This window comes from Hipposideros armiger, unplaced genomic scaffold, assembly GCF_001890085.2.
Source record: "Hipposideros armiger isolate ML-2016 unplaced genomic scaffold, ASM189008v1 scaffold_965, whole genome shotgun sequence".
NCBI classification, from domain to species: domain Eukaryota; kingdom Metazoa; phylum Chordata; class Mammalia; order Chiroptera; family Hipposideridae; genus Hipposideros; species Hipposideros armiger.
This window is the reverse complement of record NW_017732315.1, coordinates 167,251-173,003: the sequence shown is the minus strand read 5'-3', so window position 1 is coordinate 173,003 and position 5,753 is coordinate 167,251. Positions and strand designations below refer to the sequence as shown.

The window sequence follows — 5,753 nt, the reverse complement described above, 5'->3', positions numbered from 1 at the left end:
AGGTGGATGGGAGGAAGATCCCGAGAGATGCAGGGCACCCTCTGTACCCCTTTAATGACCCATACTGAAACCACAGCTTCCTGGCTTCCTTTCCATCTCTCCAGCTACGAGGTCCTGCCACCCCCACAGTAGTTAATAAAGTCATTGGAGCATCTACATTGCTTGCTTGTCTTATTTTTCTGGTCGGACCTGGGATGGAAACTATTTCACTTAGGGATACTGGGTACCACCTGCCCTGTGCCCAAACTTATCTTTGTTCTGTAGGAACCAGGATGGAGCTGAATTCCATTTCTGCTTTCCTGAATTAGGGACCTTAGTGGAGTGGCGCCATCTAGTGGCAACTCTTGGCACTACATGCTGCCCCAGAGTATTAACTGAGCATGCCAAAAATTGGTCACCTCAGCGTTGAGATCAGGGCAGCGAGAGTCCTGTGGTTGTATGGAACTACTGAGCCTAGGTCTTGAGTTCCTATCCATTCCCTACCCTGGCCAGTGCCTAGGCTTAGGAAAATGAAGAGCAAAAAAAACTTAGCTTGCAAATCAGGAAAGGTGGGAATGGGCTTTTTCTCTCAGACACTATAGTCTGTGCTTAGGCTACCTGAAGGAGGCAGAGTCAGCCCCAAGTCTTGTCACTCTGCACCTAAGGTCCTATCTTAACATACTTAATAGTCCCAGCGAGGCCACTGAGGTTTTAGGAAAATTCCTCTAAACTCCAATCACACAAAACTGAGCCTTCTAGTCAAACCACTGGTCTTCATTGAACAAATATTTACTGGGTATTTATATAGGTTAGGTACAATGCTAGACTCGGGAATATAGTTAAGACACATAGGTCTTTACAGTCTGAGACAGGCTTTATTAAAGTAGTTGCATAATTTGTTTAATTACAGTTGGAAGATGTGCTAAAGTGTAGAGTGAGAAGACTACTGTTTTAATCAGCTGAGATCTGAAGGACGAATAGGGATTAATTAGTTAGATGAGAGTTGGAATCGTGTTCTGTGCAAATTAGGTAGCTTGGGGGGAAAGCCTTGACACTGGAAGAAGCTTCTGGAAAAACCTAAAGAAGTCTTGTATGACAGAGTGAAAGTGAGCGAAGGTGGAATGACATAAAATAATGCTGGAATTATCTAGGGGCCTGGTGACAGAGGGTCTAGGACAGTGGGTTAAGATTTGGGTTTTAATTTTTTTTTTTTTTTTTTAAGATTTTATTGGGGAAGGGGAACAGCCAAGTTGTTGTCCTTCGATCTTAGTTATGGAAGGCGCAGCTAGCTCGGCTCCAAGTCCAGTTGTCAACCAGCTGGCCATCAGCAGCTTGCAGCCGCTTAGCTCAAGGTGCCGCGTTCAATCTTAGTTGTCAGGGAGCATAGCCCACCTTCCCATGCGGGAGTCAACCAACAAACTTGTTAGGAGCATGTGTTCTTACCAACTGAGCCACACTGCCACCTGTTGGCAACTCGGCGGCAGCTCAGCTCAGGTGTAGCTCACTAGCCCATTCCATGTGGGAATCGAACCAGCAACCCTGTTGCTCAGAGCTAGCGCTCTTACCCAACTGAGCCACTCGGCCGGCCCGTGGATTTTTGTTTTGAATGCAGCAGGAAGCCATGGAAAAGTTTTTAGCAGGAATAACATGGTGTGATTTGTGTCTTAGAAACACAATCCTGGTACAATGGATTACAAGGATAAAAAGTATTGGGTTGTCAGAAAAATCATGATGCATTTTTGCAACGAAAAACAGAAAAAATATGTCATGACTTTTCCGACAACCCAATAGATGGAGGGAGGCATGTTGGAAGTATTTGGTCTCTGGTCCTTTCAACCTGGAACAGTCCATCCCCTGGCCCACTGTGTGGGCTAACACCTATTATTTAAATGTTCGTTTTAGCTGTCACTTGCTTCTCTAGGACTTTTTTTTTCACCTCACCCTACCAAGATGGCTTACTATGTGATTCCATAGCTCCCTCACACACTTTCATGATCCAGCTTTCCACAGGTATGAGGTAGTTTGAGAATGATGTCTATTACTTTGCTGGGCTGCCAGAATACTACGACAGAATGGATGGCTTAAACCAAAGGAATTTGTTTTCTCATAGTTCTGGAAGCTAGATGTTGAACAGAAAGGTGTTAACAGGATTAGTTTCTTCTGAGGGTCATAAGGGAAGGATCTGTTCCAGGCCTCTCTCCATAGCTTGTGGATGGTCATCTTCTTCCTGTGTCTTTACATTGTTTTCCCCATGTATGCATCTGGTAAGAATACCAGTCATACTGGATTAGGGCCCCTCCTAATTACCTCATTTTAACTTAAATATCTCTTTAAAGACTGTGTCTCTAAATACAGTCAGTCTGAGAACTGGGGGTTAGGGCTTAACTACATGAATTTGAGGGAGGACACAGTTCAGCCCATATAAGGAAGCAAAAGTTATAACATGAAATTATTCTCTAATAAACTGACTACTTAAAAATTATTCTTGACTCAAACATCTCACCCTGCTTAACATTAGCATTTCTCTATTGACATTTTTGTCTAATTAATGGACAGAACAGTGCACATTCACTACAAAGTGAAATTGCAAATCTTGGAAAAGATGCAATACTTCACGAAGCAATTAAAATGTTGTTGGAATACTTCACACATCATACCCAAAGCCGTTGAAATGCCAGGATTTGACAGTTAAGAAAATCAAAGATGAGGGCCGGCAGAGTGGTGCATTGGTTAGGAGTAGGCTTGGGATGCCAGNGTGAATGTTTAAATTAAAACATTTTTATTACAGTAAAAGACACATTGCCATTAATCCCTCTCAAAATACTCCCCCTTGCTTTGAACACGCTTAATCCCATTATTCTTGCCACTTTCTGAATCAGTTCTGGAAATCCTCTTTCGTGAGTGTCTTTACTTCATCCTTCATCATGACAACGCTCCATGTCACACATCTCTTTTGGTGCAGCGATTTCTATCAAATAAAAACATCATGGTGTATCTTCATCTACCTTATTCACCAGATCTGGCACTGTGCAACTTCTGGCTCTTCTCCAAAGTCAAAATGACCATAAAGGAAAACGTTTTGAATCGATTCAGGACATCGAAGCAGCCACGACTGCACAACTAAAGACACTCACTTGTACATGTGTCTACTGTGAGCACGTGTATTTAATAGATCTGTGTTTACCTGCCTTTTTCTTGCCTTTTTCCATCAGCTCCTTGGATCCTTGACTCTGCCGCTTCTTAGCTGTTGATTCATGGCAAATAACTTCATCTCTCCGAGCTTGTTTTTTCATCTAAAAAAAGAGCCCTTTGTAAGAGCCCCTTCAGGCCTAGCAGCGTGGCAGATGAGACCTCTGGGAGAGGAACTCAGCGAGTCTCTGTAGTTCTTGGAACCTCATGGGAATGTTCATTTCATTCTCAGAGAAGTGACCCTTTCCTGAGCCTATTCTGTCACCCGGTCTCACTTTGTCTCATAATGGCCTTTGCCTATCTTACACTGGCTTGAGACCCTATGTAGTCAAGACTAGGTACTTCTGGAGAACCAGCCCACCTTTGTTTTTAGGTACTGGAGCTCTTTAACACAGACCTTTAGCCTGGTAGAAGGAGGGGCACCCAGGCTGGTCATCTGGTTAGTGTTTGTCCAGGAGCTACTGGCTTTGGTTACTTCTAAGCACCCTGACTCAGCTGCCTCTGCTCACAGGCACATACACACAGCCGTGTTTTTGTTCTTCTGTCACCTCTATGCGTACTTTACCATCCATATTTTACAGGAGTCTTAACCAGTGGGTAGTTGAAGGCCAATCAGCAACACTGATCCCTGCACCATTCTCTTCCCATCTGTGTTTCAGAGGCAATGGCAGCTTCCTGTGTCCTCCTGCACACTGGGCAGAAGATGCCCCTGATTGGACTGGGCACCTGGAAGAGTGAGCCTGGCCAGGTGAGGGATGGGGGAAGAGAAGGAGGGCTTCCTGCATCTCTGATAGGGAAAAGGCAGTATTTGGGAGAGAGACCCTGCATATTCTTTAGCAACCTCACCCTTATCCTTCACCTAAGGTGGGATGAGCCTGGAGGGCAATGGGAAGAAACAAGGGAAGAAGGGCCGAGCAGTGTGCCATTGACTTCCCCAGCTGACTCAGAGGAGGGGCCAAGGGGGTTAGCAGGGCCAAGGGCATAGGAAGGAAACTTTTCCATAACTGGATCTGCACTGAGTGCTGTGGCAGGAGTGGGATCCCTATGCTGATCCCTAATATGGCACTTATCCTCTGCTGTGGTCATGCCTCCTGTCCCACTGGGTTCCTTGTGGGCTGGGCCTCTCTCACTAGTGCTCATTCCAGAGGTAGGTGTACAGCAGGTGTCAGGGTTTGAAGAATAACTAGGTTAAATGTATAGACCAGGGGTCGGCAAACTGCGGCTCGCGAGCCACATGCTGCTCTTTGGGTATGTTCCGTCTCAAAAGTTTGCCGGCCCCTGGAAGAGCCAGTCCTGTCCCTTACAACAATTTAAAAATTATTCGAGAGCCATAAATATATTTGTACATAATCACCATTATGTGAATGATATCCTTTAAAAAATTTATAAATGAAACCATGATAGTTTTATTTTCATTTTCAATTTTATTTCAGAGCCTGTGGCTCGCGAGCCGCAGTTTGCTGACTCCTGGTGGCTCTTCTGTCTCAAAAGTTTGCCAACCCCTGGTATAGACCAATGGTTAGCAAATTTTTTCTTAATTATTAACCAGATGGTTAATAATCTAGATTTTTCTTTTTCTTTTTTTTTTTTTTTTGGCTGAGCCATTCTGCCACCTGTTGGCAGCTCAACGGCAGCTCAGCTCGGCCCAGTAATTGAGCTGCTATTGCTCTGATCTCGCACTCTTGAGTGAGCTCTTAACCATCTGAGCCACTCGGCTGGCCCTAGATGGTTAATAATTTAGATTCTGCTGGACAAGTTGCAAAATAGAGACAATTATGTACTTATGAAACATTTAAAAATATAATACAAAAGGCAGCTGCAAGCTGGAGTTTAATGACCTCTGGTATAGACCCTTCCAGTCTCAGGGAGCCTGGGAATGAAGTCTTGCTTCCCTGGGGTTGACACAGCTAGAGATGCAGCATCCACCTGGCGTGGAGCCTCTCCCTAGTGCTTGGTTATATTTTCTTGGACATCTGAGTCAGAAGTTTGGGGAATAAGTTTGGGAGGGACTCTTCTCTGGCAGTGAGAGCAGCTTCTTCTCTCTGAGATTTTGGCTACTATTTGTGGTGTGTTTGGATGACCTTGGCCTTTTTTCTCTTTGCTTTCCTTCCTTCAGCTACCTAGGACTCTGGAGCTGGGGTCTTTGTGCTCCAGGCAGGCACTGACATAGCCTGGGATAAGTCCAGGAGCTAGATGAAGGCAGCGGTGGAGGCCAGAACCAGGACCAAGATGGGCATAGAGCAGCCGGGGTGAGGTCAAGGGGGAGTACATCTGGATAGTAATAGCTACACCTAGATGGGGATCTTGAATGGCAAGGGCCTAGCACCTGGTTCTGCTTCTGCCATGTTTCTAGTTGTTTTTTTCTTTTCTTTTTTAATTGGGGAATTGGGGAGGGGAACAGACAAGTTGTTGTCCTTTTGTTCTTCAGTCTATTTGTGGAGGACATTGCTTCACTGGCCCATGTTGGCATTGTGATCATTGCACTCTTCCCAGGTGAGGCAGATTGGTCACTGGCTTCTGGACGGCTGCTCACAACGGCTCTTGGCAGCTCACACCGTCTGCTGGCCGCTCACGCTGGCTGTCGG

General features: G+C 45.3%; 1 protein-coding gene across 1 annotated transcript in view; it reads left to right on the top strand.

The window, feature by feature from the left end:
* AKR1A1 (aldo-keto reductase family 1 member A1) overlaps positions 1-158 on the top strand; it is a gene marked incomplete at its 5' end in the record, with an annotated part of 19,301 nt that extends 19,143 nt beyond the window's left edge. Inside the window, one exon of the mRNA XM_019630897.1 lies at positions 72-158. The remainder of the gene's footprint in view (positions 1-71) is intronic.
* Positions 159-5,753: the final 5,595 nt, after the last annotated feature.